Source organism: Cupressus sempervirens, chromosome 1 (genome assembly GCF_028749045.1).
Source record: "Cupressus sempervirens isolate cs-2001-9-10 chromosome 1, ASM2874904v1, whole genome shotgun sequence".
NCBI lineage: Eukaryota > Viridiplantae > Streptophyta > Pinopsida > Cupressales > Cupressaceae > Cupressus > Cupressus sempervirens.
In genome coordinates this window covers 287681035-287706022 of record NC_143118.1, presented here as the reverse complement: position 1 = coordinate 287706022, position 24988 = coordinate 287681035, and positions in this window count along the sequence as shown.

The following is a 24988-nucleotide window of genomic DNA, read 5'->3' as shown; positions in this document are numbered from 1 at the left end:
TACAGTTGGCCATTAAAGTTTGTAGATTACTAAGTCACCCCCCACCCTCTCAATAATCTCGATGAACCTATGAAGGAACCTAAAGAGTACAAGTCTTGTATATACTTTAATGAAGGAATTCCTTCTAATGAATGTGTTGTAAACCAAGTTGTAAATTAACAACAAGTATTAGTAGCTATCGAGTAACATAAAATGAATGTCAAGTTACATCCAAGAACCAAGTTACATTCAGGAGTCAAGTTGCAAATACAAGTTGAGGTACATTTCAGTCATGTTGCAAATACAAGTTGAGGTACATTTCAGTTTTGAGATATGTGTATATGAAAGGAATGTCAACATACCTAATAGAGAAGTACATATTGATTCTAAAGTTGACAAACCCATTAAAGAGACAAAAGTAGAACCAAGATTGTCAAAGTATCTCAGAAGACATCACGTTGCTAAACAAATTATTGGAGATAAAGAAGCTAGACCAATGATAAGGAATATGTTGAGAAGTGATATATGTTTGTTAAGTATACATGATCCTAATTTAGTGAAAGATTCCTTAGAGAATAAAGACTAGAGTGAAGCCATGAAAGAAGAGATTGATTAGATTGAGAAGAACAAAACATGGACTTTAGTACCCAAATCAAAGAACAAGAATGTGATTAGAACCAAGTGGGTGTAGAGAAAAAAGTTAGATGAGAATGTTGAAGTCACAAAAAATATAGTTTTCAAGGGGTATACACAAGAAAAAGGAATTGACTATGGAGAAAAAAATTGCAAGATTGGAAGGAGTAAGAACCCTTCTTGCTTCCTCTGCATACAAAGGTTTCAAAGTTTATTAGATAGATGTCATGCCCTAAATTTGTGAGGCAAACAAAACCAATAATTTTTTTTTGTTTGAAGGTGTACTATAGGTTTTATGAATGGGTCTATACTTTTTATCAAAATTCTATTGAATAGTGAGTTGTCTATATATATATATATATATATATATATATATATATATATATATATATATATATATATATATATATATATATATATATATATATATATATATATATATATATATATATATATATATATATATATATATATATCTATGTATGTATGTATGTATGTATGTATGTATGTATGTATGTATGTATGTATTCTTGAGGGTGTTGGAAATTTATTAATTCAACCATAGAGTTTGGAGATGATAAGATTAGTTGATGTAACATAATTCGTTCCATTTGAAATCTGGACTATAAGTTTTCTTATGAGAGGTCACCTGGTTGTCCATGAATGATTGCAATACTATGTTATAATGATGTTATGGCTATATACCTTTCATATTTTATACTCCAATTAAGAAACTCCCTATATGCAAGTGAAGTTCAATTTCTCATCTTAATTTACTTTAAATGGTTCTAGGGTTTGCGAACATGGAGATGTTTAATAATTGTTCCAAATGCTTTGAATACAATATACCCTATCACATACATACCTTTCCCATTTATCTTCCCTTTCACACACACACACACACACACACACACACACACACATACATATGTATATATATACATATGTATATGTATATATATACATATACATACATATATACATATATACATATATATATATATATATATACATACATACATACATACATACATACATACATACATACATACATACATACATACATACATACATACATACATACATACATACATATATATATATATATATATATATATATATATATATATATATATATATATATATATATATATATATATATATATATATATATATATATATATATATATATATATATATATATATATATATATCCCCTTAATGAACTTCTCATCTTTTATCCTTTTTCCACTTCAACCCTCTTGGTAATTTACTAATTAGATGTTACTAACTAGATCCTAAACATTAATTATTTATTGGATTTTTTATTTTATTTTATTTTATTTTATTTCATTTTATTATTATTATTATTTTTACATATACTTATCTCTCTACTAATACCTATATGTAAGTTAGTTAAATTACTAAAATTATCTTATAAATCCAATGTCTATTCACTATAATGCAATCAATTGATAACATGATTACTTTATGATTTATTAAATAAATTCTAATAACCCCCATTAACGAAATGTATTACTAATTATTCCCTTTAATAATATACATTATTAGTTAATCATAACCCTTTTTATGTTATTATTAGTTTTACCACAAATTTACTTACTAACTTAACTCATAATTTTGATCTGTAACACATGACACTAATCATAAATATTTTAATTAAATAAAACCATGAAGAAAACACTAAAATAAAATAACTTACTTTAATTTTACTTTTTACATCTCTTCCTAACTTTCCAATGTTAATTTAGAACTACACCTAGATTCCTACACCTACTAATTTATATTAACATTAACCATCATAGCTCTTTATCTAAGCTAACACATGTCTTCCTAATCCCACCTAAGACAAATCTGACATCCCAACCCTTAATACTAGTTTTCTTAAAACAAATAAGTCCCCCTTTTTGTGCAAAGTCTCCTTCCCTCAAAAAACTCACGTACCTTGGTGTTCTTCCCAAGGTGAGTTGACCAAGTGATAATCATGTCAAGTGCAGATTTAGTTCCCAAGGAAATTCAAATTTGACATAACTTTTTTAGACTTGAAATATTTCCCAATTCTTTTCTTACTCCTTCCTAGGTGTTGGTTATTGGGGAAGGAATATAACATGACTTTTTTCACTTTTCTCCAAGTGGTAGACACCTAGGAAAAAGGTGTTGACATATGTTAGATCAAGTGTCATAATCATTACCTTTCCTAAGTCTATGGTGTTGATGAGAGCAAAGATGTCTGGGTAGGATAAAGGTTTGTTTTGAATTTTTTCTTTTATCCTTCAATTTTCTTGTCTTTTTTCATTTTGTCCTTTATAAGCCAATAATTTAATTATTCTTTTATTCTTTTTTTTTGAGCACATGACTCTTAGGAGTCTCTTCTTGCATAACTTAGAGTATAGGTTTTTCTTTTTGATGTGTTAAAGTCTTTTTCTTTGGGACATATGTTATATGATTAATATTCAATGTACTTATATTATTTTATTAACCCTCCATGTATATGATTCATATTATATTTTCCTTGATTAAAATATTGCTCTGTAATCTAGGGAAGGGAATTAATTTTCTTTCCCATACATTTTCAAGAGACTTAATGTGCACCTACAAGCTTGTCCCTTTATGGGTATTGAACTATGCCTTTATTTTCAAACTAGATTTCTCCTAAATCTACCATGTCATTTTCTTTGTGAATATGTTTTAATGATGTGATGGTATTACCTATCTTAAAATCCTATTAGAGCTTGCAAAGATAAATGATTTAATTTTTATACACAAAATGAACCATCAAGTAGGACATCTTCCTTTCATTTATTGAATACATAGCCTACACATTTACACTACAATTGAATATGTATTGAATTAAATCAACCATTTCTAAGAAAAAATGTGCTACCTCTATGAAATATGTACATTAACTAAATTAAGAGAAGTATTTCATTTACATGATTTCCCATATTGCATTGATCACATAATGTAAAGATTTACAGTGAATATTTCCTTACAAGAGAACTTTGTACAATTTCTCAATCTTCCCTTACACAATTTCAACAATATATAATGATAAGCAATCCCTTTTACATCAAAATGCAATAGCAATAAAGACTTGAAGACCACAATACATTTGACATGGCATAAAACATTGGTCTCTCTTTACACATTTCATTTTCCAACTTGTTAAGGGTGAATCCCTAAACATCTTCTAGGAAGCCATCTTCACAAAACTTGCACATAACACACAAACTAGGAACCATGGAGGCTCACCTCCATCCTAGGTTTCTATGAAGCCACCCATCAAGTAGGGGAAACAAGGTCCAACTAGGAATAAATAGACACTTCACTTGCCATTGCATGAACATGACACATGACACAAAACAACTCCCTCCCATGGCTTTCACAATGATTCACCATTAGAATCATCACACATTGGGTGAGGGTTGGCTCTTCAAAGAGGAGTTTCCATAGCCAAACATAAATATCATATTACAATTGCATTTGCCTTTCAACGCCATCATAAAGATCTCCTCCTTCTTACATACAAAACCCCCTATATCTCCTAAAATAACAAAGTATATGGCTTCAATGGAGCCCGTACTCCTTGAAAGAAAAACAACTCCTCATCACGAGCTAAATCTTCTCAACTACAATGTTGAGCCCAACTAATCCCTTCACCCAAGGCTTCTCTTCCATCCCAAGGGTGAGTGAAGCCTTCAAACCCATAATCACATTCAACATTCAAATCCAACTAGAAAATCAAGAAGGAGAAACCAAGAAATCTTTAAGAACACAATACACATTCACATTACCACAATACAATGCTAAAGCCCACAATGTAAGATTCACAATACAATGCATGCTCCATTGACAAATCCTCCATACTTGTAGATTTATTTTTTCATACTAAAAGAAACAAAGAAAAGAAACATGTTTTGGAACACCAACCTTGGTCCAAGCTAAAGGTAATGATAGTTGTAGTAGAGCTCCCTTAATCTCCCTCCAAATCCCTAACTGTGACTAAACTTAGAAAGTGGGTGAACAACCCACTAATTTGACCAAGACTCTCTAATAAGGCCTTCCCACTAACTATTTTAGCAAAAAAACCTAGCCACTTCCTCTTACAAATTTATCTCCTCTAAATTTTTTATATTTGACTTAGTGGGAGCATGGGAAAAAACACATGTGACAACTCCAAATTCGAATTGATGGAAGAACACATGGATAAAGTGCCCCCCCCCCCCCCCCCCCCCCCCTCTTAGGTTGTATAGGCACTCACATGGTCAAAATTAGATTCCTAACTTGATATACTATCATATGGGTAACTTATTTTAACATAAAATACACCTTGGGACCACCTAATGACCCCTCAAAACCCTAGCCAAGTCCAAATTCGAATTTCCTTTGATTGTGACCCATCCTAACCCTTGTCAATTGGGTTTACTTAATAATTAATAGGGTAATTATTTTTAGGGTAAATTGCCACCATTATCAAAACCCTAAATGACATTTCAATTACACATAAAGTTCACAAGTGTCAAGTGACACATAAAAACACATTCCACATCACCATGACATGTCCCTAATGCTTTTTTATGATTAAACATTTCAACATGTAAGAAAATTTACATTTACAAAGAAAAATACTTTCACAATGAGGCTTTTGAATCTTCCAACGATTTGCCTTGGTTAAATTGTGTTCACAAAGGTTTGGAACCTGTTTCCCCCAAGAATTTCCATGGTTCCACTTCCTACACATTAAACTTGAGCATCAGTAGTCCAAGGAGGTCATATAACATGTATATCATAAAATACATAATTCAAATTTTACAAAGTCCATATTAACATAATTCAAATTAAATTCCTTTTTCTAATCATTTTAAACAAATCATTCATAGCGTTAGACTCTCAAATCTACATATCATAAACCATCATAATAAATTTAACATTGATCTACATATAATAAATCATCATATTCAATTTAAAATTGATCTACATATTGTAAATCATCATTCTCTAATTAAAATTTTGCATCACATTAAAATATAATACTATCATGTCATAAAACTGCATTCATATGTGTTTGGTCATTTCATACACAATATCAAGTTCTTAGTGCATATCATAATGTAAAACACTACTGAAGTATCAAAATCAATAGATAAAGAAATCCACTATCCACCTAAGTCTCAAATAGCTATCAAAATATCAAAGTCTCAAATATGAAAATGTAAATAAAATATCTATGCTATGATGGGTTGGGGTGCGGCCTCACATCCTCCCCCATAGGCATAAACTTCCTCTTGGAGTTCATAAAAAGATATGGGTACTAAGTCTTCATCTAAGCTACATCCTCCTAGGAATCCATGACTCATCATAACAATCCCATTAGACTCTAACCTAGTCCAACTCTCTACCTTGAAGTGTGAGGGTCCATCAAGCCAAAGTGTGAATGGGCTCCAATGCTATCTGTTTGTTTGACTCCACTTACAAAACATCCCAATCTATGATGTGAGACTTGTCATAAATATATTTTCTTAATATAGATATATGAAATACATCATGAATGTATGACAGGCTAGGTGGTAGGGCTAAACAATAAGAAACTAGTCCTATCTACTCCAAAATCTCAAAGGGACCCACAAAGCAACGTGCTAACTTAGAGCCTTTTACAAAATGGATTGGGATCTTATATGGTCATACCCTGAAAAATACTCTCTTACCAACCATTTACTCTCTATCCACCCTCTTCGCATCTGCATATTTCTTCTATCTATCTTGGGCTTCTTTGAGGTGATGTCTAATCAATACCACCTACTACTCCACGTCCTTGACTAACTATGGCCCTATAGATATATCCTATCTTCAATCCTATCCCAACTTAGGGGTGTCTAGCAAGGCCTACCATATAAGGCTTGATAGGGTGGCATGCCTATGGAGGTGTGATACCCATTGCCATAGGAAAATTTTGTAAGATGGAGGTACTCTTCCCACTTGGACTGGTGGTCCATCGCATACATCAATAAAATATCCTCTAGGATCTAGTTAACTCTCTCTTTTTGCCCATCTATCTGAGGATGATAGGTAGTGCTAAAGTCAAGTTTGGTACCAAGTGATGTCTATAATTCCCTCCAAAAAGATGATGTAAATAAGGAATCTCTTTCAGAGATTATCTTATGAGGAATGCCATGGAGTCTAAGAATGTCTTGCAAGAAAACTTGTGCCATTATAGTTGTTGTGAAGGTGGTGTGAATAGGAGAAAAGTGAGCAACTTTGGTCAAAGTATCAACTATCACAATGATGGCATCATGATGACAAGAAGACATTGGAAGGCCAATAATGAAGTCCATAGAGATAGTGTCCCACTTTCACTCAAGTATCTCATGTGGCTACAAGAGCCCACCTGGATGTCCATGTTCTGCCTTAACTCTCTGACACTCTAGGCATTTGGCTATGATGTTGGCAATTTGCATTCTCATTCCTAGCCAATGATATAATTTCCTTAAATTTGTATGAAGCTTCTTGACACCTGGATGTGCTACATAGGGTGCTCTGTGAGCTTCCAAAATGATGAACTCACATAAGCTAATCAAGGGTAGTACATAGATGCATCCTTTATGGCATAATAATCCATTTAGACCCAATAAAAATTGAGAAAATCTTCCCTCTAGGGGCCTCTAAGAGTGGACTATCTGACAAACTTCTATATAAAATACATCTTTGGGTAGATGGTGCAGTATGTGCTCTCTCAAATCTATCTCAGTAATTATGGAATATATATTGTGACATCTCCTACTCAAGGCATATGTGACTACATTTTCCTTCCATTTAATGTAATGTACTCTGAAATCATATTCACATAGGAACTTCATCCATCTTCTCTATCAAGCATCTAGATTTGGCTATGTGAAAATATACAACAAACTTGGTGATCTGAATGAAGCTCAAAGTGATGTCCTAGAAGAAAGTGGCATCATCTTGCCACGACATGAACTATTGCTACAAGCTCCAAATCATGGGTGGGATAATTGAGCTCATGAGTCTTGAGTTTCCTAGACTCATATGCTATGACATGACCATTCTACATGAGAATGACTCCAATACCATCCAGTGAAGCATCTGTGCATACTACAAAATCTAATGAAGGGTCAGGTACTACTAGGATTGGTGCACTCATAAGTGCCTTCTTGATTTCTTGGAAGGCCCTCTCACACTTGTCTATCCATTCAAACTTCTTCCCTTTCCTCTGAAGGGAGGTGATGGGATGAGCTACTCTGGAAAATCCTACCACAAACTACCTATAATATCCTACTAATCTCATGAAGCTTCTAAATTCTAAAACATTAGTTGGTGTTGGCCAATCCATGATGGCCTAGATCTTAGATGGATCCACTACATTTCCATCTCCTAATATCACATGACCTAAATAATGTACTTCCTTCCTAAAGAAGGCAGACTTGGACAAATTTCCATATAACTAATTTTCCCTTAAGCATTATAATACCTACCTCAAATGTTCTTCTTGTTCCTTCTCATCATGTGAATATATCAACACTACCAAAAACTTCTCTACAAATGTATGAAACACCCCATTCATAAGGCTTATGAATATAGGTGGGCCATTTGTAAGGCCAAATGGTACCACTGTGAATTCATAGTGGCCATACCTTGTATAGAATATGGTCTTATGAATGTCACTTTCCACAATCCTCAATTGATGATATCCTAACTTTAGATCTATCTTGGAGAACACTTGGCCACCCTACAACTAATCAAATAGGTTATTGATTCTAGGAGGGGGTACCAATTCTTGATCATTACCTTATTCAATTATCAATAGTCAATACACAATAGGAGTGATCCATATTTCTTCTTTACAAAGATCACCGGCGCACCACATGGTGATACACTAGGATTAATATGTCCCTTCTCCAATAGTTCTTCCAACTAAATCTTAAGTGCATTGAGTTCGTGTGTAGCCATCCTATATGGAGATCTCGAAATGGGCTCTGCTCCTAGCACTAGATCTATGTGGAAATCAACTACCCTACATGGTGACATACCTAGAAGCTCTAAGGGAAACACATCCTTCAATTCTTGTAGTATTGGATGGTCATTTAAGGAAGGTTCCCTCTCATCTTCTTCCTCTCTATTACTACTAGATACTATGAATAACTGACGTCCCTTTTGTAGACACCACTTGAGCTACAGGAAGAGATCATACAAAGAGACACTGGCCTTTGCACCCCTAGAATTACCATAGGAATACCACAATCATCAAGGCACTTGACCTTCTTCTATCTACAATCCATCTTAGTGTTATGTGCACATACGCAATCCATACCAATGACTACATCATATGATCCTAGGGGGTAACTCAAAGATCTATGGTCATGCTCATGTTTCCAATTTGAATTTGAATATGACTTCCCAATTATCATTTTACCTAGCTGCCACTAGCCCAGAAAACTCCACTATAAAAGGAGATAAAAAAGAATTGGCAGCTCTGAAATCAAACAAAATAGAAACCTTAATACCCTTGATTATACCTGTAGCCTCAATGTCGTAGCCGGATGCTTAGCTTGGTGGTTATCAACCACTTCAAATATCCTATGGAATCTACCCATGTCTCCAACCATAGGCTTTAAAGTGGCTCCCTGCTAATTACTAGCTACTGGTCCCTAAGGGCACTCTCTGGCTATATGTCCCATACCACTACAAGAATAATAAGGCCCACGAGTCTGAATCTAAATGCCCTGTAACCTAGGCTACTGCTGACCACCTGTCTTGTTGGATCCACTATACCTACCATGGGAGGACTCCTAAGTCCTAGCTGGCTATGCATATGGAGCTAGTGGTGTCTACTCTTGTTGGGACCCCTAGGACTGCCACTGCTTGGGCTTAGAGCCTTGATACCCCTATGTTGACTTATGCATATTATCTTGTGGTGACTTTTGTTGAACTTGTGGAGCCTTAGAGGACCCTACTGACTAACCTTAAATACCCTTCCAGGAGGGTTTATGCTATCCTAAATGCTATGAGTATTTTTGGTTGTGAGATTGATCTCAAGATTCCTATTTGTTACAGAGATCTTCTATGACCAATTTTGTCTCAACTTACCTAAAAGTGCTTGAAAAAGATAGGTGTACTAAATTATAAAGAGACAAGTTAAGACCCTTGGTAAATCAATAGATCTATAGCTTCTCATCCTTCATGTACTCAACATAAGGAAGGAGCTCTAAGAACCTACTCTCATATTGTGCTATAGTAAAACCCCTATACTAGAGGTCATGGAACTCCTCAATCTAACTCTACCTAAAATACTTTAAAAGATACCTATCTCTAAATTTGACCACAAATGCCTCCTAGGTAAGTGTATCTACTTTGAGTCCACCTATGGTCTCCTCCTACTTCCACCAATTGAAAGCATTGTCTCATAATAATTGGATTGCAAGTTGAGCCTTTAGATTGCTCTCATATGGATGCAACTTGAAGATAGAAACACAATTTTATATCTCAATCTACTACTGAAGCTAAATATGTTGATGTTGCAGTAAATTATAGAAATGTGGGAGGATCAAATAGCTACTAAAATGCATGAAGGAAGAAATCATTGAACTTATGGTACATTATTGTGATAATAGTAGTGCTATAAATATATCAAAGAACTGATGCACACAAAGACTAAGCACTGTCATGCCCAAACTATAGGGCAAAAACACACAATTTTTTTTTTAAAATTATAATTAAAATACTCTAAGTTTTAATCTAATTTCTTGCAAGAGAAGTGAAGGTTCACTACAATTCATCTAAGCTTTAACCATGACAAGGAAGAAAATTGTTAAAAAAATTTAAACTCTTGCTATCAAATTTTTATTAACACTTGTTCATTATTTATTTAACAATAAACTTATTTTTTTTCAAACTGGTTTCAAAATGAAGTAAAGATAAGTCAAACTCTTTGAATCTTTTGAATTCAAAAGAACTTACTAATTAATGTGACGATACATTCGTAATTAAACATTATTTAGAAGTTATTCAAATCACATTTTTATTTAAATCTATAAATCATTAAAACATTTCTAAACTTTAAAGTAACTAACTACTAAAATTAATGTCAATCAAAACTTTTAATTAAGCTTTAATTAATCTTTATTTTAAATTAGTTGGGTTCAAACATATTAACTAAGCATCATAACGTTTAAACTGACTAATCTTTTCTAATGTCTAACAGCATTAATAACTAATACTAATCTCTAACTATTAAAATTACTAACTCAAAATGAAACTAATTTATACTATTAAAACCAACACTACTATACAACTTTATAACATACTAATCTAATTTCTTACTTAAATTAATACAAAATCTAATTTAATTAAATTAATATCTAACTACACTTATTTTTTGAAAAATCTAAAACAACAACTACTTTTAAAAATACATTTTAAAATATAAAACATAATAAAGACTAACTAACATAACATAACTTTAACACTAATACTAACAACTAATACTATTAAGAACAAACTAAACTACAATTTAAAAACTTAATATAAAACTAACCTACTTACTAACCTACTATCTAACACCCTACACTACCCCCTATACCCTACTCTACCCCCTATGCCCCACTTGCTCCTTGGGAAAGCGCTTCCCAAGGTCAAGTGCTTCCCAAGCGCTGGCCATGGGTAAGCGCTCTGCCCAAGGCCAAGACTTGTAGGCCAGCACAAAAGGTGGCGACCAAACAGCTAGGGAGGAATATGGATTAAAGAAAAAGTTTAAATACATGTTTAAAAAAAAAAACAATATAACTTCCATGCAACATAAGTGACCACTCAGTAGGATAAGGAGGAGATGGGAGATGGGATGTGGTGACAGAGTGATGTCACCCTCCCATAAAACAACCTTGACTATGATTGAACATAAATTCCTTTTAAAATCCAATCCAAACTTAAGTCCACCATGGGGGAAAAGGGTATGAATTGATGACAATAAAGATTTCTAGGTAAGTTAGGATATTTAGTTATATTTGATATTCTTTTCTTTTGATAGTTATTTTAATATTATTTTTTTTTAAATTTTAAATATAATTTTTCAATAAAGAAAAAGGGATTTTTAGGGAATCTTTTGATTCTCTGTTACCAAAGGCCATTTAATTTGTTTCCCCCATATTAAAGACAGAGAGTTTTTTACTCTCTTGAAACTCATCTTTTTTTTTAACAAAAATTTTCTAAGGTTTACAATGCAATGCATTTTTTTTTCAAAGTGTATTTTTTTTGGATGGATTTAAAACATAGATTAATCATTGTGACACAATAATTCAAGATTAATTGATATCTTAAACAACTTGAATTGAACTATCAACCATAACCATTTTCTTTTTTTCTTTCCTTAACATAATTTTCATTTTGAACATATAAGGAAACTAGAAAATTTTGCTTAATTAATCCATCATCATAACATCTTATTTCTAATGTGCATCCATCTAATTTAAAATTACAATTGAATCACATGATAAACAATTATACTCAATCACCATTTTTATTGGCAAACCTAATTCAAAGGCTCAATTGGGAAAGAACCAGGAAGAAAACCTAGCTTCGTTGCAATTACAACAAAGTTTGAAATACAAATTATACAGGATTTCAATCCTGAATTACAACAATTTAATTAAATTTCCTTCATGACCCTCATCAGGGGTTCCATAACAATTTTTGCAACACATTTCTAAGAACTGTGGAGAGAACAAAATCTGATCAGGTGACAACAAGCATGACCCAGAAACAATTCAAACATGCATATTCACACAAGGTTATCACATTAGGATTCACAATGAATCAAAACTAGGGAAAAGTGGATTTTTCCAATAGGAGATGTCAGACACAACACCAAATCAGGTGCCCAATCGGGGCTATAAATCAAGAACTTCTGTTCTTCCATTCTTACATGCCAAAACTCATACATGGTTTGTGCTGACAGGTAGGGGCCCATAACACCCTACCCTCTCTCCCTCTTCTCGTCCTGAGAAGAGACTCTACACTGTTGGAGTCCAACTAAAAAGACCTTTCCCAAAACTAGTCACTTCTGCCCTATCCAAGGGTGAGTAATACCAAAACACCCATGCAAGAAAATCTCAAAATTCAAACATAAACAAGAAAAGAAAACATTCAAAAAAACATGGTTTTCAAATCTTCCCAACATACCCACAATCATATAAGCATTCAAACATCAACAAGGTAGCATAAGCATGAACAAGCATGAAAAATCTAAACAAACGAGATGATGGACTCCTACCTTCACAAAGAGGTAATGGAAAATGAACAATTTGAGTAGAGCTTTTCCCTTCCTTCCTTCAATCTTCTAAGTCTCCTCTCTAAAAGTAGAGATTGGGTAACAACCTCCACTAGTCCAAGAAGGGCCTCTAGATAAGCCTCAAACTCAACCACCAAAGGGAGCAATAACTTCTCTCACCCACCTAAAAATCTAGAAGCTCCTAACTCAACTCACACTATGGTTAACCACTAAGTGGAGGTGAGGTGAGACAACTCATGGTAGCCATAGTCAATTTTCGCACAAAGGCAAAAAGAGACTTTTTGAGTGACCTCAAAAGTCAAAAAAAGGGGCTTAGGGGTTGGAAAAGACCCCCAACCCATACCCATACCCCTTGGGTATAAATATAACATGTTTTAAAGCCTTACGAATAGGTTTGGAACCAAACAAAAGCTAGGAAATAATTAGGACTAACTAACAACTCTAAAATGCAGATTAAGCACTAATTTGGATTAAGGGATGATTAGAATCAATTAAAAACCAAATTAGCAAAAGATAATAACTTAATCTGACTTAGGTCCATGGGTTACACAAATAACCCTAAATAGCACACTAAAGAGCACAAACAATTCACGAATGTCAAGCGACACTAAAAGAACATAGTTACGAACATTAACATTCACTGATCACAAGAAAATACACACATACATCTCACAATAAAATACTTGAATTATGAATAACAAGGTTTCCAAAATTAGCACATAGAGATCAGTTATGTTCCCTCTGTCAATTTTCTCAGCTAAAATATCTGCACACTTATTGCACATATTAGTAGTCCCATAAAATCACATGTATATATATATATATATATATATATATATATATATATATACGTATCAGAAATTAACATACATCAATCAAGGTTTCTTTCATCCTACTTAATTCTTAACCATTTAAAATCTCTTAAATCAAAGTATCAATCCTACATTTACTAATTTCATCAACATACATATACATAAAACATTAAATGACAAACATCAAATATCTGAAAATAACATCACATAGCATGAAATAATATAATATGTTCTAAGCATCAGATAATGTATCGACATCTCAAGTCATGAGTATCAAAATGATAAAGTAATAACTAAGGCTACAAAGGGTCGAGGCGAGGCCTTACAAACACATTGCAATCAAGTATCATTACTTGAGAGAGTTGGTTTAAGACAAAGAAGTGAGAATGGAATATGTGAATAAAAAAGAATAGATATCTAATATATTCACAAAAGCTTTACCTAAGGATGTAAATAATATCTTAGAGCTAAACTAGGGGTGATACCCCTATCCCAAGCTACTTAAGAAGAATGAGTAGTGTCCTACATCAACTGAGTTGAATTTTGTATCTTACAACTTGATGTGGTGAGTCTTACTTTAGGATCTATCTAAAGTAATGAAGGATCTAAATTATAAGCTTTCTAATCACATGCAAGGTGACAAAGGGAGAACTTGAATTGATCATATCTACAAATATATATGACAAGCCTTTTTCATTATTGTCAAAGAAGGAGATAAGAACCTAAGAGGGAAGACATAACCTACAGAGGGAGAAAAGTATCTGATAAAGGAGATATGCAAAAGATATATTGAAGTAGATTGACAAAGCTTACATTACCATATGTAAAGGAAGGGCATATACTGATGGAGGGACAAATTTTGAAGATATTATTTTCTTTTTGGTATTGTTGTTGGTATTGGTTTTCCATTAATGCCAAAAAGGGAGTTTGTTGAAAATAAATTATTTTGAAGTAAAGAACTTGTAATGGAAAAATCATTATTTTGTGAAGGATGTCAAACCTACTACCTACTAGTGAGACAATTTATCTTTTGGTCTAACTTCTATCCTCTAGTTGATTGATGAAGAGGATTTAAAAAGAAGAGATAACAAGAGCACCTACAGAAAGGTTGAGTGATTTGGTGTATAAAAAGAACACTAAGACCAAGTAAGACACTTTTACTATAGTGTATTTTTTTATCTACTTAAAGTTCAAAATGAAAGATTACTTGACAAAAAACTAGAAGAGGATCAAGTAAGAAATATGTCTTCCAAGCCTTACTAAGTAGTTAGTACAAGTTGAGTGAAAGTTAGTATATGCCAAGTAAAGTTTATTTGGTACCAAGCATCAATAAACTTTAGTGTTTGCTGAGTGAACTAGTATTGGCTGAGTGACAAAACATTATTCATGTTGAGTGACAACAAACCATGTTAAATTCAAGCCATCTAATTTGATTTCTTGAGTTATGTGAATCCTTTGGAAGATAACTATGATGAGTTAGCAGCACAAAATTCAAGGTAAAACATTTTGAGGAAAATTCAAGGAAGATTGTAGAGGAAGTTTCTAAAGGAACCAAAATGGAAAAGTGGGTAAATTCATTGAATCCTACCCTAACCCTAAAATGAATTTGTGGTTAAGAAAAAAAAGATCCAAATTGTCTATTTATAGAGATACCTGGCTAGAAGAAAAGGTTGTCATGTATGAGAACCTAAGGAAGATAAGAATTCTAGGGTATTGCTTCATCTACTAGCCGAACATAAGATACTACAGTTGACATACAAAGAAAGCTTAAGGGGATGAATGCTTAAAGGGTGAACAAGCTATCAGAGCTGAAGAGTATGAATGCCAAACATAATAGAGAACTGAAATAGATATCTATAATCTACAAGTGAGTTGTAATTTTTTATTAGATCAAATCCTACTATTACTTTCTAACAACTATACCACTGTGGATAAAATCCTTTGGATTAAGGTTAATTTAATAGTCATTTGTAAATCCTTTAACTGGGTGGCATTCTAATAGAATGTTCTAAATTCCTCTAACAAGGCTTACTCCTAATAGGGTGATTGAAATCCATTAGCCATGTCACATTTAATAATTATGTGTATTGTAACCTTTGACAGCATTGGCCTTTCACATGGCATCACTTCAGGAGAGTGAAAATTGATAGCATGTTACTATGGCTTCTCCCAAATTGGGTTTCTACATAAAATCCTTGTGTCAAATTGTGTGAATGTTCTTATGGTATTTCATGTTTACATTTATGCAAAGTATTGTTTTGACCTACAACAATAACCTACTAAATTAAGGTATTGTATGATCGAATGGATGCATGCATGTAAAGGTTTTATGGATATGGATGTAATTAGCACTATAAAAAATTATTTGTACACCCCCCCCCCCCCACAAAAAAAAAAAAGTTATTCTAAAGAATTCCTACACAAAGAGTTAGTAAGAGCACAAGAGCAAAATATTACTATGAATATTTGGTGAAGTGAAAGAACAAACCAATTAAAGTTACTACATAGATTTATGAATCTAAGTTGGATTTAGCTCATGTTATGATATCTTAATGATTTAGGAGAATCATTTCTTTCAACCCCAATTGTTTGATGCATGAGAATCTTGGGTTTCCTTGTAATCATGCTCTTTTATTTATTATGGAAGTTATCACCAATTTTGTAGTATTAACCAGTAGTGTTAACTAAGTTCCAATAGTTTTAATAAAGTTCCAATAGTATTAACTAACTTCCAATAATGTTAATTGAGTTTTAGTGTCAAAGAATAGTATTAACTAATTTTTAATGTTAACTAGCAGTGTTAACTAAGTTCCAGTGTTAACAAAGTCCATGTGTTGACTGATTGTTCCTTCATGTGCTAAGTGAATCTGATATTTTGTGATGCATGTTTCATTCTTTGACCAAGTTTATCTATAATTGGTTCTTAGTTTGAGTTGACTTCTGTATTTATTTTGGATCATGAATTTAATGATAGGATCTTGCTTCGGGATAAGGGAAGACCATTTTAAAGTCTTTGTTTCTATTATGTAATGATCTAGAATCCTCAATAGGGTGAACCCACAATAGTGGGTTAGACTTTTTCGGAGGAAGAAATTCTTCCAAAAAAGTGCGGACCCAAAAAATTAACCATAGAGTTTCGATAGAAACTTATTTTAAAAGTTTCGATCGAAAATAATTACTTTCGATAGAAAGTAACTATCGATCGAAACTAACTGCTCTAAAAAGTTTCGATCGAAACTTAAGCCAAGTTTCAATCAAAACTTGGAATGCGGGTTTCTCCGCGGGTTTTAAAATCTTGATCAAAACTTGACTTAAGTTTCGATCGAAACTTTAAAACCCACTAGCATAAATAGGGGCGCGGCCAGATTCTCTCCTCATTATTTCAATCGAAAGTTGGAGAGAGACCGGCATTCGCCTTATCGACCATCTGAAAAAGGTATGAAACATTTGTTTTTTCCCTTTTTCTATTGTTTTAGTTAAAATTTATATGTTTTTTTGTATATTTTATTGTTTTTATATATGTTTCTTTGTATATTTTATTTTACTATTCATGCTTAAGCCTCTAATGTCATTGTGAATCTCTAAATGCACAAATAATTATTTTTTAAAGATAATTTTTCATCTATATTAGATCTAAATATATAATATTATCTTTTATTTTAAAGTTTATTTAAAAATTTATTATTTTAGATGTTTTGAAATGTATTTAATTTATGTATTTATTACAATGTTGAATGATTAGATTAGATGTAAATTCATTGTTTAAGTTACATGTAATTTTACAAATAAATATAATTTTGACTTAGAACCATATAACCTTGACCTAGAACCATATAACCTCGACCTAAATTCATTATTTAAACTATAATCTGACCTAACCATATAGTTATGTACAATAAAACCCTAAACATATATAACTAAGTACTTAATCACATAACAACTCGCCAAGGGATCCAAACAAAAAACTTCTAGTACTATTTAAAATGATTTTACTTAAATTTTATTGTACTTTGTTTCATGGATCGAAAATGGACGATGTAAACTATTTTATAAATGTATATTCTTTCAACCTTTCATACCCTGTGACATGTACAGTAGATGATTGTGCATTCCGAATTAATTTGCCAAGTGGCATTCAGAACAAATGTATATAAATTATTTAAATGGATTGAACTAAAGTAGTTAATATTATTTCATGTGGATGTGTTATTTATTTTACTTTTAGTAGTTATAATTATTTTAAAATGAAATGTAAATGTGCTCATTAAGGAATTTGCAATCTCTTATGTTTTTTATAATTGTAAATTATTGTATGTATGTTATTGTTTACTTAGTAAAACTTTTGATTAGTTCTTTGGATCCCTTGGCTAGGCCTCATTTAGAATTAACTATAATGTCAGTTTGTAAATTGAATTTAAAAATAATCTAAGTATATAATTAACTATATAATTCGATCACATGTCTTAACTTGGGTCCAGATCCTAAATTAAATACATATATAAGAATGTCTAGATTAATTTGCATCTAGATAAGAATATAACATACATATACACACATAAGAACATATAACTTAGAATGTATATGACCTAAAGAATACATGTTACAACCTTTCATTAATAAAAGTTATTTATAAGAACATAACTTGATTAAATAATATACAAGTTATATAAAAAAATGTACATCATATAATCTAATGTTCATGTAAAGATTAAATATATTTAACTTAAATTTTAACTCTTAAGTTCCTTAATGCTAAACAGTAGCCCTAAATTATACTAAACCTGGTCATAATCCTAACTGCAAAACCCTAATCATAAATTATAACCCCTAATCTTAGATGCACACTTGAAACCATAAAACTTTCCTAAATCTCAATTTGAACCGTAGAGGTCTAAATGATAAACCCCAACATTAAATAGTAAATCATATTAATACTTGATCCTAACTTTAATTATATAAATTTATTAAAACTCTATGTTAAAACCATAATAAAAAAATTTATTGCTAATACAAATCCTAACCCTCAGAAACATACTTCTAGTTCAACATGATGTAAACCCATACCCTAACCCTCTAACCATACTTCTAGCAATGATCATGTACAAACCTATAACCTATAATCATAAATGTTAAACCTTGACCCTAAATTATACTAAACCCTAGAACCAAGATGTATGTACACTAAGATCCTAAAATTTGTTAAATTTAAATGCTAAACTCTAATTCTAAAAGCTAGCTAGATATAAACTAATTTTAAGTACTAAACCATTATTCTAACCCTAATCATAAATTATGGTAAGTTCCCTTATACTAGATGATAAGCCCCAACCCTTATCCTAAATTATAAGCCCTAATCATAATCCTAGATCCATAAATTTAAACCCTGATGTACAAACCATAACCCTAAAAATAATACTAATACCAATGTCAACCCATATCCTAACCCTATAAATAATACTAATAGAAATGTAAACCCAATGTACCCTAACCCTAGAATCATAACTATAACCCTAAATCCTAAATGCTAAAGCCTACTTTACTAACCCTAATTGATAGACTATAATTTCTACTCAGGTACTTGGTCTCTGACCACATGATCCTAACCCTTTAATCATGGTCTCAATCCTAAATCATAGCCCTAACCATAATCCTAACTCTAACCCTAAACCTAAAACTAAAATTTAATTATCCAAACCCTAACCCTAACCTCAAGATCTTAAAATTTAATTTCTAAACCCTTATATTATAAATGATAATTTACCCTAAATCATAAGATTATATATATATAATCCATGCATATCATATCAAAAGAATCATATAGAAATGTCATTTACGACATGTCCATCATATCAAAATATCAAAAAATGAGTGATATCAAAGCATTATATCTTAATATTTAACACTAAAATAAACTAACCCCTAGGTCAACCCTAAACCAAATTGAAGATATCAAACTAGATTGAAAGGTAACCCTGGCCCTTAACTAATTAATATTATACTTATAAACCAAATTGAATTAAACCATGATCATAAACAGGTAATTATATATCCCAAGTTAATAGTAGAAAACTTGAATTTAACCTTAAATCCTTTCCCCAACCATTAACAAAATTGAACCGTTACCCTAAGATTGAATTGAAACGTTAATTCAATTTATTAACTCTTGTCCTAATTGAAACCTAAGCATGTAAACCTAATCAAACAGTACAAACCAAATTGAACCCTAATCCTAAAACTAATTAAACATTGATATCAAGGTCTCAAAATGATACATCACATTATATATATGTACACAAATAGATCTATATATGCATATGTTTCATGATATGTATATTTGCACATATCATGTGCACGTGTATATATATGTACACGTATGCATGTATATATACACTTGTGCATGATAGATCTATATACAACAAATATATATATCATGTACATGGATATATTCATATATCTATATATACATATATATGCACATATTTAAAATTTGTGGACCTAAATTACACCTGACAAGTTTATGTGCACACATATGTCTAAAACCTTTGAACATTCAATCTAACTTAGATAGAAATATAACTTGCACACATGTAGTTCTTAAAAGGTCCTTGAGTTACAAACATTATATATATAACAACATGTGTGTTTTAAAATTTAATTTTCTTTTAAGGTATATGTCCATTTAAGTTTTAGGACTTTTATATATATGTAGACATGTACGTGCATGTTTAATTTTATTAAAACAATTTAGATACAAGTTTTTTAATTTTGTCAAATTGTACACACATATATGTTAATATAAATTTCAAGTTTATTAAATGTCATACATTTTAATTTTAATTTTCAGCTTTACACATTATACACACACCTACGTACATTGACATGGCTGATCAACAGCCTTCTATCCCCCTCGAGCAGCCTATACCCAGGCCTGAGCAGCCTATCTCAGGCCCTGAGCAGCAGTGTATACTCGGGCCCGAGCAGCCTATCCCAGGCCCTGAGCAGCAACCTATCCCCCCTAAGCAGCATCATGTCCCCCATGATCAGCTACCTATCCCACCTTAGGAGCTCTATGATCGCACTAACCAGGAGATTCATAGACTCCAGGAATCCTTGACTAGTGGCACATGCTCTAGTGTTTATAGTGGTACATGCGAAACTATCTTACGTAGCCTAACATTTATTTGAGATGAGATTCATGGCACTGCCCCATATTCTGCACATACTATACAAGCTATCCTTGACAGTAAGAGACGAGAGGTCTCCTCTGGTCTTTCACTCCAGGAGGTGCAGGGCTTGGTGCCCAAAGATGTCCTGAAGAGGGAATGTTTCCCTCATTATCTTTCACAAAAGTATGTGAAGGGGTATTCTCCCCTTAAGTGTACAGATCCACAAATGGGTGCATTGATATACCCACACTTCCTTCCTACCCATGGTCATTATCCAAATAATGACCAAATTCCACTCTATTTTGCACAATAGCTTTATGCAGAGGTTTTCTTATGCAGGGCGGTGAACTACACAAATTTACAAGGACATTTAGGATAGGGGCGTGGTAGATTGGCTGATAGGCAGCTAGGTCGTCCCCCACTGGCACATAGATTGATTGTTGGAGAGAGGGCACCTACTATTTCCCCTATGTTAGGTCCATCAGCTGATGAGGCCATGTGTAGCACTCAGTTACGTGGGGTCCTTTAGGGAGTTGGAGAGATTGCAGCAGCTGTTAGATCTATTTTGAGTGATGAGGTTGGTCAGTATTTGATGTCTCATCGGCATTCCAGATCATCATCCTATGCTTCATCTTCAGGAGACTTGTACAGTGCAGTAGGCATCCCTTTAGTGGCTAGCTTAGAGGGTCTCACTGGAGTGTTGGCATGAGATACTATGATTGGTCTAGCTGAGGATTTATTAGATACATATAGATTTGTATAAGAGCATCTTGGCATACCCATATCAGATGTTCGAGGTCATGTCCATGGTAGTACTAGGAAACATCCTCAGCCATATTCCTCTCATTGATCAGGTAGTGGTCATGGTGTTAGTGCACATGATGATCCATCTACTGACCACTCTTTTTCTCTAGAGAGACATATACATACCACATACCCTTCAGCCAGTGTTACAGTGTAGGCTCAGAGTTTAGATGTGGGCCTTGATGATGTTGATTTGAGCTTGTCGACCACAGGATGGATGGACTTGTTGACACGTGATGATTCTACTTCTATGCCATCTCATGTACATAGTCCAATTGGCTCGTCATTATTAGGACATGTGCCAGTCACTAGCCATGGGGCCCGCATAGATGCAGAGATTGAGCTTAATGTGACACAGTGAAATCTAGATGCATTAGTGGACACGATCGATGCTAGGTAGTTCGAGTATTATCAAATGCCACCATCTACACAGGTAAAAAAAAAATTTGTTCATGTTAAAATTTCAATCATTTCAAACTAATTTAATTAAGACATGTGCATGTGTGCACATGTATGTATATCATGCACGTAGATTCAAATGTAATCATGTAGAGAAAATTTAATTTGATGTGTTGCATGTGCACATGTACAATGTAGGGGGACATGCCTATTTTTACTCCAACTTTGATGCCAGATTGTGTATGTCATCGAGACTCATTGGATGATGTTAGTAGTGGATAGGTAATGTTTATTTATGTTTTGATTAAATGCACATGCATGTATTTCAATATCACTTTCTCTTGATTAAATGTATGTATGTATTGATATCACTTTCTCTTGAATTTATATATAGGGGTCAGCACATCCTAGTGAGCACCTTGATACTAGTTAGTCTTCAAAGAACATTGTGAGGAGGCGTGGCGATGATAGTCCTACACCTGATGATCTATAGTTTTTTTTAATCAGATGATTTTTTTTAGACTTTCATCTAGAGAGACATTCATATATATTAGATAGACACTCTATATACACACATGATGCATGTTATATTTATATTTGATTTGATATAGATGTACCTAGATTTACATGTCTACATGTGTGTACGCTATTTATATTTGATATTATCTTCTGATAAATCTCTAGATAGATACATGTTTTTGTTATTTGTTCTCGAGATGATTGATACATGTTGCATTATGTTGTGGAATCTAATGTACATACTAGATCTAGATCTAGTATATTATAAATTGTTTCTATCTAAGATATGTAAGTAATCTATTTAGATATGTACGTGCATGTTTAATAAATTGATTAAATTTAGATATATATATATATATATATATAGTTCATGTAATTTAAATGTTTGGTAATATATCACATGTATTAAATGTTAAAGTATCAGGTAATTAGTTTTACATAATTCCTAACTCGAGTAAATCTATAGAACTCATCCCTTTTATTTGTACACATATCCTAGAATTTTATCCCCTTAAGCCCAATGTTCTAAAATTCAAGTCCAACTTAAAACATGTACATGTTCAAAATTTAGTTTAAACAAATTGCAATTTGAACTTGAAAGCTCACATGTCAAGTAATTAGTCAAATCGAAAGCTCACATGTCCTAAAATTGAAAGCACATGTCCTAATTAGTTAAATTGAAAGTGTAGTTCTAAAATTGACAAGTTAAATGAAATAGAAAGTTCAATATAATAGAAAGTTAAATGAATTCAAGACACTGAGTTAAAAATGAAAGAGTAAAACTTCAATTTAGAAAACTAGTTATTGGACACCAAATTTCAAATTAATCAAATAATTGTTCAACCAAATTTGAAATAGTTTGAACCAAATTTCAAATTGTTCTTGAGTTACATTTCAAATTTTAATCATAGTGAAATTTTAATTCAAGTACACACATGTATCCTAGAATTTTATCCCCTTAAGCCCAATGTTCTAATTCAAGTCCAACTTAAAACATGTACATGTTCAAAATTTAGTTAAACAAATCGCAATTTGAACTTGAAAGCTCACATGTCCCAAAATTGAAAGCTCACATGTTAGGTAATTAGTTAAATTGAAAGCTCACATGTCCTGAAATTGAAAGCACATGTCCTAATTAGTTAAATTGAAAGCGTACATGTGTCCTAAAATTGACAAGTTAAGTGAAATAGAAAGTTCAATATAATTAATTTTACAAACTCCTAATTTCATCCTCTTAAGACAAGTGGTGTTCGAATTTCTTTCCCTCAAGGTGCACATGTCAGGTAATTAGTGTACACACATACATATAAGTTCATAATTTCTATAATTAGTTACTTTAGAAAATTCAAAATGAAAGAGTAAAAGTTAAATTTAGAAAATTAGTTATTCCACCAAATTTCAAATTGATCAAATGATTGTTCAACCAAATTTCAAATAGTTTGAACCAAATTTCAAATTGTTCTTGAGTTACATTTCAAATTAGGAGTTGTTTCTATCTCATATCAAGTGGATCAGCTCGTTCTTGGATAACATTTAATATTTTCCCATGATCATCAATATGGAGCCTCCACTTACGTATTCCAGGTCCTTTGACTGGATGAAGAGTTAGACCAGTGGCAATAACATGGTTACTATATTGATATACCTTATTTTTAGGTTGATAATCGGTGAAATGAATCCCATTTTTAAGTACTTTTATTTGCTTCAAATATGTTCCTTGTACAACAACAGAACCTGCACATGTACACATTTAAAAAATACATCAATCTTGAATTTAAATCAAAGAATTTGAATTCATTAAAAACATAGATACTTGACATACATATATACATAATTCAACTATATACTAACCTATGGGAAAAACAATTTCATCACTTATTCCAGTCTTTGTTAGCTTCTCTCTTTCCATGGTGCAACGTAATAAATAATAGCTAGCACCTTCTACATTTTCTAATTCTGCTATGACTACAAAAACATTTCCTACACAAACTTATATATGTCAAAATTATGGATACACGTCATTTACATAAGTACATATATATAATAAAAATTAACCAAAATTATGAAAAATGTATACATGTACATGATCCAGGTATATATATAGTTCATACATACCAACTCTGATCAATCCTGAAATATGGTTATAATCACTAGAAATCAATGGAATATCATCATAGTTTTCGTCCTCAAACTCATTCGTATTAATAACATCTACTGGCACCAAAGTCCATTCACCCACATATCCACGTTCTTGATTAATGCAACCACCATAGTCTTCATCAATACAATTAGGACAAAATCATGAGTATTCTCTTGTATACAATGGCCACACATTACTATTTGTACTCATAACTGAA